This window comes from Harpia harpyja, chromosome Z (assembly GCF_026419915.1).
Source record: "Harpia harpyja isolate bHarHar1 chromosome Z, bHarHar1 primary haplotype, whole genome shotgun sequence".
NCBI classification, from domain to species: Eukaryota; Metazoa; Chordata; class Aves; order Accipitriformes; family Accipitridae; genus Harpia; species Harpia harpyja.
Genome location: NC_068969.1, coordinates 27,474,370 through 27,484,155, shown reverse-complemented (window position 1 = coordinate 27,484,155; position 9,786 = coordinate 27,474,370).

The window sequence follows — 9,786 nt, the reverse complement described above, 5'->3', positions numbered from 1 at the left end:
TTTTCTGGAGGGCCTGCTTGCCCTGACTCGTACCCTTACGAGGGATTTGAGAAACCCTGGCCTTCTCTGGAGGGTCTGCTTGGCCCCGTGCAGGCCCCTGAGAGGGTTGTGAGAGGCCCTGTGGCCTTTTCTGGAGGGTCTGCTTCTCCCTACGTGTGCCCTTGACAGGTTCTGCAGAAACCCTGGGCTTCTCTGGAGGGCTGCTTGGCCCCATGCGCGACCTCGAGAGGGCTTGGAGCAATGCAGAGCTTCTCTGGAGGGTCTGCTTGGCCCCACGCATGCCCCTGCTAGGGCTGTGAGAGGCCCTGGGCTCCTCTGGAGGGTCTGCTTGGCCCTACGTGTGCCCATGAGTGGTTCTGGAAAACTCTGCCGCTTCCCTGAAGGGTCTGCTTGGCCCCATGCGTGCCCCTGAGAGGGCTGTGAGAGGCCCTGGCCTTTTCTGGAGGGTCTGCTTCTCCCTACGTGTGCCCTTGACAGGTTCTGCAGAAACCCTGGGCTTTTCTGGAGGGTCTGCTTGGCCCTGTGTGTGCCCCGGAGAGGTTCTGCAGAAACCCTGGCCTTCTCTGGAGGGTCTGCTTGGCCCCAGGCGTGCTCCTCCGAGGTCTTGGAGCGGGCCTGAGCTTCTCTTGGAGGGTCTGCTTTGCCCTGCGTGTGCCCGTGAGAGGTTCTGCAGAAACCCTGGGCTTCTCTGGAGGGTCTGCTTCTCCCTACGTGTGCACCTGACAGGGTTTGGAGAGATCCTGGGCTTTTCTGGAGGGTTTACTTGCCCCCACGTGTGCCCCTGCGAGGGCTGTGAGAACCCTTGGGCTTCTCTGGAGGGTCTGCTTGGCCGCACGCGTACACCTATAAAGGCTGTGAGAAACCACGGGCTTCTCTGGAGGGTCTGCTTGGCCCCACATGTACACCTATAAAGGCTGTGAGAAACCACGGGCTTCTCTCGAGGGTCTGTTGGCCCCACATGTACACCTATGAAGGCTGTGAGAATCCAAGGGCTTCTCTCGAGGGTCTGCTTGGCCCTACGAGTGCCCCTCTGAGGGCTGTGAGAGGCTCTGGTCCTCTCTGGAGGGTCTGCTTGGCCCTATGTTTGCCCCGGAGAGGTTCTGGAGAAACCCTGGGCTTCTCTGGAGGGTCTGCTTCTCCCTACGTGTGCCTTTGACAGGGCTTGGTGAAATGCAGGGCATCTCTGGAGGGTCTGCTTGGCCCCACACGTGCCCCTGAGAGGTGCTGCACAGGCCCTGGGACTTTTGGAGGATCTGCTTCGCTCAAGATTTATCCCTGCGAGGGCTCTGAGAGGCCCTGGCCCTCTCTGGAGGGTCTGCTTGGCCGCACGCGTACACCTATAAAGGCTGTGAGAAACCACAGGCTTCTCTGGAGTGTCTGCTTGGCCCTACGTGTAGCCCTGAGTAGGTTTGGAGAAACCATAGGCTTCTCTGGACGGTCTGCTTGGCCCCACATGTACACCTATAAAGGCTGTGAGAAACCACGGGCTTCTCTGGAGGGTCTGCTTGGCCCCACATGTACACCTATAAAGGCTGTGAGAAACCCTGGCCTTCTCTGGAGGGTCTGCTTGGCCCTATGTTTGCCCCGGACAGGTTCTGCAGAAACCCTGGGCTTCTCTGGAGGGTCTGCTTCTCCCTACATGTGCACCTGACAGGGTTTGGAGAGATCCTGGGTTTTTCTGGAGGGTTTACTTGCCCCCACGCGTGCCCCTGTGAGGGCTGTGAGAACCCTTGGGCTTCTCTGGAGGGTCTGCTTGGCCGCACGCGTACACCTATAAAGGCTGTGAGAAACCACGGGCTCCTCTCGAGGGTCTGCTTGGCCCAACACGTACACCTATAAAGGCTGTGAGAAACCACGGGCTTGTCTCGAGGGTCTGCTTGGCCCCACACGTACACCTATAAAGGCTGTGAGAATCCACGGGCTTCTCTCGAGGGTCTGCTTGGCCCTACGAGTGCCCCTCTGAGGGCTGTGAGAGGCTCTGGTCCTCTCTGGAGGGTCTGCTTGGCCCTATGTTTGCCCCGGAGAGGTTCTGGAGAAACCCTGGGCTTCTCTGGAGGGTCTGCTTCTCCCTACGTGTGCCTTTGACAGGGCTTGGTGAAATGCAGGGCATCTCTGGAGGGTCTGCTTGGCCCCACGCGTGCCCCTGAGAGGTGCTGCACAGGCCCTGGGACTTTTGGAGGATCTGCTTCGCTCAAGATTTATCGCTGCGAGGGCTGTGAGAGGCCCTGGCCTTCTCTGGAGGGTCTGCTTGGCCGCACGCGTACACCTATAAAGGCTGTGAGAAACCACAGGCTTCTCTGGAGGGTCTGCTTGGCCCTACGTGTAGCCCTGAGTAGGTTTGGAGAAACCATAGGCTTCTCTGAGGGTCTGCTTGGCCCACATGTACACCTATAAAGGCTGTGAGAAACCACGGTCTTCTCTGGAGGGTCTGCTTGGCCCCACATGTACACCTATAAAGGCTGTGAGAAACCCTGGCCTTCTCTGGAGGGTCTGCTTGGCCCTATGTTTGCCCCGGAGAGGTTCTGCAGAAACCCTGGGCTTCTCTGGAGGGTCTGCTTCTCCCTACTTGTGCACCTGACAGGGTTTGGAGAGTTCCTGGGCTTTTCTGGAGGGTTTACTTGCCCCTACGTGTGCCCATGCGAGGGCTGTGAGAACCCTTGGGCTTCTCTGGAGGGTCTGCTTTGCCGCACGCGTACACCTATAAAGGCTGTGAGAAAACACGGCCTTCTCACGAGGGTCTGCTTGGCCCAACACGTACACCTATAAAGGCTGTGAGAAACCACGGGCTTCTCTGGAGGGTCTGCTTGGCCCCACATGTACACCTATAAAGGCTGTGAGAAACCCTGGCCTTCTCTGGAGGGTCTGCTTGGCTCTACGTGTAGCCCTGAGTAGGTTTGGAGAAACCATAGGCTTCTCTGGAGGGTCTGCTTGGCCCCACACTTGCCATTGCGAGGGCTGTGAGAACCCTTGGGCTTCTCTCGAGGGTCTGCTTGGCCCCACATGTCCACCTATAAAGGCTGTGAGAAACCACAGGCTTCTCTGGAGGGTCTGCTTGGCCCCACGCGTACACCTATAAAGGCTGTGAGAAACCCTGGCCTTCTCTGGAGGGTCTGCTTGGCCCTACGAGTGCCCCTGAGAGGTTCTGGAGAAACCCTGGGCTTTTCTGCAGGGTCTGCTTGGCCCCACACGTGCCCGTACAAGGGCTGTGGGAGGTCCTGGCCTTTTCTGGAGGGCCTGCTTGCCCTGACTCGTACCCTTACGAGGGATTTGAGAAACCCTGGCCTTCTCTGGAGGGTCTGCTTGGCCCCGTGCAGGCCCCTGAGAGGGTTGTGAGAGGCCCTGTGGCCTTTTCTGGAGGGTCTGCTTCTCCCTACGTGTGCCCTTGACAGGTTCTGCAGAAACCCTGGGCTTCTCTGGAGGGCTGCTTGCCCCCATGCGCGACCTCGAGAGGGCTTGGAGCAATGCAGAGCTTCTCTGGAGGGTCTGCTTGGCCCCACGCATGCCCCTGCTAGGGCTGTGAGAGGCCCTGGGCTCCTCTGGAGGGTCTGCTTGGCCCTACGTGTGCCCATGAGTGGTTCTGGAAAACTCTGCCGCTTCCCTGAAGGGTCTGCTTGGCCCCATGCGTGCCCCTGAGAGGGCTGTGAGAGGCCCTGGCCTTTTCTGGAGGGTCTGCTTCTCCCTACGTGTGCCCTTGACAGGTTCTGCAGAAACCCTGGGCTTTTCTGGAGGGTCTGCTTGGCCCTGTGTGTGCCCCTGAGAGGTTCTGCAGAAACCCTGGCCTTCTCTGGAGGGTCTGCTTGGCCCAACACGTACACCTATAAAGGCTGTGAGAAACCACGGGCTTCCCTCGAGGTTCTGCTTGGCCCTACGAGTGCCCCTCTGAGGGCTGTGAGAGGCTCTGGTCCTCTCTGGAGGGTCTGCTTGGCCCTATGTTTGCCCCGGAGAGGTTCTGGAGAAACCCTGGGCTTCTCTGGAGGGTCTGCTTCTCCCTACGTGTGCCTTTGACAGGGCTTGGTGAAATGCAGGGCATCTCTGGAGGGTCTGCTTGGCCCCACGCGTGCCCCTGAGAGGTGCTGCACAGGCCCTGGGACTTTTGGAGGATCTGCTTCGCTCAAGATTTATCCCTGCGAGGGCTGTGAGAGGCCCTGGCCCTCTCTGGAGGGTCTGCTTGGCCGCACGCGTACAGCTATAAAGGCTGTGAGAAACCACAGGCTTCTTTGGAGGGTCTGCTTGGCCCTACGTGTACACCTATAAAGGCTGTGAGAAACCCTGGCCTTCTCTGGAGGGTCTGCTTGGCTCTACGTGTAGCCCTGAGTAGGTTTGGAGAAACCATAGGCTTCTCTGGAGGGTCTGCTTGGCCGCACGCGTACACCTATAAAGGCTGTGAGAAACCCTGGCCTTCTCTGGAGGGTCTGCTTGGCCCCACGCGTACACCTATAAAGGCTGTGAGAAACCACGGGCTTCTCTCGAGGGTCTGCTTGGCCCCACACGTACACCTATAAAGGCTGTGAGAAACCACGGGCTTCTCTGGAGGGTCTGCTTGGCCCCACACGTACACCTATAAAGGCTGTGAGAAACCACGGGCTTCTCTGGAGGGTCTGACTGGCCCCACGCGTACACCTATAAAGGCTGTGAGAAACCCTGGCCTTCTCTGGAGGGTCTGCTTGGCCCTGTGTGTGCCCCTGAGAGGTTCTGGAGAAACCCTGGGCTTCTGTCGAGGGTCTGCTTGGCCCCACGCATGCCCCTGAGAGGGGCTGCACAGGCCCTGGGATTTTTGGAGGATCTGCTTCGCTCAAGATTTATCCCTGCCAGGGCTGTGAGAGGCCCTGGCTTTCTCTGGAGCGTCTGCTTGGCCCCACGCATGCCCCTCTGAGGTCTTGGAGAGGGCCTGAACTTCTCTTGGAGGGTCTCCTTGGCCCCACGCGTGCCCCTCTGAGGTCTTGGAGAGGGCCTGAGCTTCTCTTGGAGGGTCTGCTTGGCCCTATGTCTGCCCGTGAGAGGTTCTGCAGAATCCCTGGGCTTCTCTGGAGGGTCTGCTTTGCCCCATGCGTGCCCCTCCGAGGGCTGTGAGAGGCGCTGGCTTCTCTGGAGGGTCTGCTTGGCCCCAAGCATGTCCCTGAAAGGGCTGTGAGAGGCCCTGGCCTTTTCTGGAGGGTCTGCTTCTCCCTACGTGTGCCCTTGACAGGTTCTGCAGAAACCCTGGGCTTCTCTGGAGGGCTGCTTGGCCCCATGCGCGACCTCGAGAGGGCTTGGAGCAATGCAGAGCTTCTCTGGAGGGTCTGCTTGGCCCCACGCATGCCCCTGCTAGGGCTGTGAGAGGCCCTGGGCTCCTCTGGAGGGTCTGCTTGGCCCTACGTGTGCCCATGAGTGGTTCTGGAAAACTCTGCCGCTTCCCTGAAGGGTCTGCTTGGCCCCATGCGTGCCCCTGAGAGGGCTGTGAGAGGCCCTGGCCTTTTCTGGAGGGTCTGCTTCTCCCTACGTGTGCCCTTGACAGGTTCTGCAGAAACCCTGGGCTTTTCTGGAGGGTCTGCTTGGCCCTGTGTGTGCCCCTGAGAGGTTCTGCAGAAACCCTGGCCTTCTCTGGAGGGTCTGCTTGGCCCAACACGTACACCTATAAAGGCTGTGAGAAACCACGGGCTTCCCTCGAGGTTCTGCTTGGCCCTACGAGTGCCCCTCTGAGGGCTGTGAGAGGCTCTGGTCCTCTCTGGAGGGTCTGCTTGGCCCTATGTTTGCCCCGGAGAGGTTCTGGAGAAACCCTGGGCTTCTCTGGAGGGTCTGCTTCTCCCTACGTGTGCCTTTGACAGGGCTTGGTGAAATGCAGAGCATCTCTGGAGGGTCTGCTTGGCCCCACGCGTGCCCCTGAGAGGTGCTGCACAGGCCCTGGGACTTTTGGAGGATCTGCTTCGCTCAAGATTTATCCCTGCGAGGGCTGTGAGAGGCCCTGGCCCTCTCTGGAGGGTCTGCTTGGCCGCACGCGTACAGCTATAAAGGCTGTGAGAAACCACAGGCTTCTTTGGAGGGTCTGCTTGGCCCTACGTGTACACCTATAAAGGCTGTGAGAAACCCTGGCCTTCTCTGGAGGGTCTGCTTGGCTCTACGTGTAGCCCTGAGTAGGTTTGGAGAAACCATAGGCTTCTCTGGAGGGTCTGCTTGGCCCCACACTTGCCATTGCGAGGGCTGTGAGAACCCTTGGGCTTCTCTCGAGGGTCTGCTTGGCCCCACATGTCCACCTATAAAGGCTGTGAGAAACCACGGGCTTCTCTGGAGGGTCTGCTTGGCCCCACGCGTACACCTATAAAGGCTGTGAGAAACCCTGGCCTTCTCTGGAGGGTCTGCTTGGCCCTACGAGTGCCCCTGAGAGGTTCTGGAGAAACCCTGGGCTTTTCTGGAGGGTCTGCTTGGCCCCACACGTGCCCGTACAAGGGCTGTGGGAGGTCCTGGCCTTTTCTGGAGGGCCTGCTTGCCCTGACTCGTACCCTTACGAGGGATTTGAGAAACCCTGGCCTTCTCTGGAGGGTCTGCTTGGCCCCGTGCGGGCCCCTGAGAGGGTTGTGAGAGGCCCTGTGGCCTTTTCTGGAGGGTCTGCTTCTCCCTACGTGTGCCCTTGACAGGTTCTGCAGAAACCCTGGGCTTCTCTGGAGGGCTGCTTGCCCCCATGCGCGACCTCGAGAGGGCTTGGAGCAATGCAGAGCTTCTCTGGAGGGTCTGCTTGGCCCCACGCATGCCCCTGCTAGGGCTGTGAGAGGCCCTGGGCTCCTCTGGAGGGTCTGCTTGGCCCTACGTGTAGCCCTGAGTAGGTTTGGAGAAAGCATAGGCTTCTCTGGAGGGTCTGCTTGGCCCCACGCGTGCCATTGCGAGGGCTGTGAGAACTCTTGGGCTTCTCTCGAGGGTCTGCTTGGCCCCACATGTCCACCTATAAAGGCTGTGAGAAACCACGGGCTTCTCTGGAGGGTCTGACTGGCCCCACGCGTACACCTATAAAGGCTGTGAGAAACCCTGGCCTTCTCTGGAGGGTCTGCTTGGCCCTGTGTGTGCCCCTGAGATGTTCTGGAGAAACCCTTGTCTTCTGTCGAGGGTCTGCTTGGCCCCACGCATGCCCCTGAGAGGGGCTGCACAGGCCCTGGGATTTTTGGAGGATCTGCTTCGCTCAAGATTTATCCCTGCCAGGGCTGTGAGAGGCCCTGGCTTTCTCTGGAGCGTCTGCTTGGACCCACGCATGCCCCTCTGAGGTCTTGGAGAGGGCCTGAACTTCTCTTGGAGGGTCTCCTTGGCCCCACGCGTGCCCCTCTGAGGTCTTGGAGAGGGCCTAGGCTTCTCTTGGAGGGTCTGCTTGGCCCCACGCATGCCCCTGCTAGGGCTGTGAGAGGCCCTGGGCTCCTCTGGAGGGTCTGCTTGGCCCTACGTGTGCCCATGAGTGGTTCTGGAAAACTCTGCCGCTTCCCTGAAGGGTCTGCTTGGCCCCATGCGTGCCCCTGAGAGGGCTGTGAGAGGCCCTGGCCTTTTCTGGAGGGTCTGCTTCTCCCTACGTGTGCCCTTGACAGGTTCTGCAGAAACCCTGGGCTTTTCTGGAGGGTCTGCTTGGCCCTGTGTGTGCCCCTGAGAGGTTCTGCAGAAACCCTGGCCTTCTCTGGAGGGTCTGCTTGGCCCAACACGTACACCTATAAAGGCTGTGAGAAACCACGGGCTTCCCTCGAGGTTCTGCTTGGCCCTACGAGTGCCCCTCTGAGGGCTGTGAGAGGCTCTGGTCCTCTCTGGAGGGTCTGCTTGGCCCTATGTTTGCCCCGGAGAGGTTCTGGAGAAACCCTGGGCTTCTCTGGAGGGTCTGCTTCTCCCTACGTGTGCCTTTGACAGGGCTTGGTGAAATGCAGGGCATCTCTGGAGGGTCTGCTTGGCCCCACGCGTGCCCCTGAGAGGTGCTGCACAGACCCTGGGACTTTTGGAGGATCTGCTTCGCTCAAGATTTATCCCTGCGAGGGCTGTGAGAGGCCCTGGCCCTCTCTGGAGGGTCTGCTTGGCCGCACGCGTACAGCTATAAAGGCTGTGAGAAACCACAGGCTTCTTTGGAGGGTCTGCTTGGCCCTACGTGTACACCTATAAAGGCTGTGAGAAACCCTGGCCTTCTCTGGAGGGTCTGCTTGGCTCTACGTGTAGCCCTGAGTAGGTTTGGAGAAACCATAGGCTTCTCTGGAGGGTCTGCTTGGCCGCACGCGTACACCTATAAAGGCTGTGAGAAACCCTGGCCTTCTCTGGAGGGTCTGCTTGGCCCCACGCGTACACCTATAAAGGCTGTGAGAAACCACGGGCTTCCCTCGAGGTTCTGCTTGGCCCTACGAGTGCCCCTCTGAGGGCTGTGAGAGGCTCTGGTCCTCTCTGGAGGGTCTGCTTGGCCCTATGTTTGCCCCGGAGAGGTTCTGGAGAAACCCTGGGCTTCTCTGGAGGGTCTGCTTCTCCCTACGTGTGCCTTTGACAGGGCTTGGTGAAATGCAGGGCATCTCTGGAGGGTCTGCTTGGCCCCACGCGTGCCCCTGAGAGGTGCTGCACAGGCCCTGGGACTTTTGGAGGATCTGCTTCGCTCAAGATTTATCCCTGCGAGGGCTGTGAGAGGCCCTGGCCCTCTCTGGAGGGTCTGCTTGGCCGCACGCGTACAGCTATAAAGGCTGTGAGAAACCACAGGCTTCTTTGGAGGGTCTGCTTGGCCCTACGTGTACACCTATAAAGGCTGTGAGAAACCCTGGCCTTCTCTGGAGGGTCTGCTTGGCTCTACGTGTAGCCCTGAGTAGGTTTGGAGAAACCATAGGCTTCTCTGGAGGGTCTGCTTGGCCGCACGCGTACACCTATAAAGGCTGTGAGAAACCCTGGCCTTCTCTGGAGGGTCTGCTTGGCCCCACGCGTACACCTATAAAGGCTGTGAGAAACCACGGGCTTCTCTCGAGGGTCTGCTTGGCCCCACACGTACACCTATAAAGGCTGTGAGAAACCACGGGCTTCTCTGGAGGGTCTGCTTGGCCCCACACGTACACCTATAAAGGCTGTGAGAAACCACGGGCTTCTCTGGAGGGTCTGACTGGCCCCACGCGTACACCTATAAAGGCTGTGAGAAACCCTGGCCTTCTCTGGAGGGTCTGCTTGGCCCTGTGTGTGCCCCTGAGAGGTTCTGGAGAAACCCTGGGCTTCTGTCGAGGGTCTGCTTGGCCCCACGCATGCCCCTGAGAGGGGCTGCACAGGCCCTGGGATTTTTGGAGGATCTGCTTCGCTCAAGATTTATCCCTGCCAGGGCTGTGAGAGGCCCTGGCTTTCTCTGGAGCGTCTGCTTGGACCCACGCATGCCCCTCTGAGGTCTTGGAGAGGGCCTGAACTTCTCTTGGAGGGTCTCCTTGGCCCCACGCGTGCCCCTCTGAGGTCTTGGAGAGGGCCTGAGCTTCTCTTGGAGGGTCTGCTTGGCCATATGTCTGCCCGTGAGAGGTTCTGCAGAATCCCTGGGCTTCTCTGGAGGGTCTGCTTTGCCCCATGCGTGCCCCTCCGAGGGCTGTGAGAGGCGCTGGCTTCTCTGGAGGGTCTGCTTGGCCCCAAGCATGTCCCTGAAAGGGCTGTGAGAGGCCCTGCCCTTTTCTGGAGGGTCTGCTTCTCCCTACGTGTGCCCTTGACAGGTTCTGCAGAAACCCTGGGCTTCTCTGGAGGGCTGCTTGGCCCCATGCGCGACCTCGAGAGGGCTTGCAGCAATGCAGAGCTTCTCTGGAGGGTCTGCTTGGCCCCACGCATGCCCCTGCTAGGGCTGTGAGAGGCCCT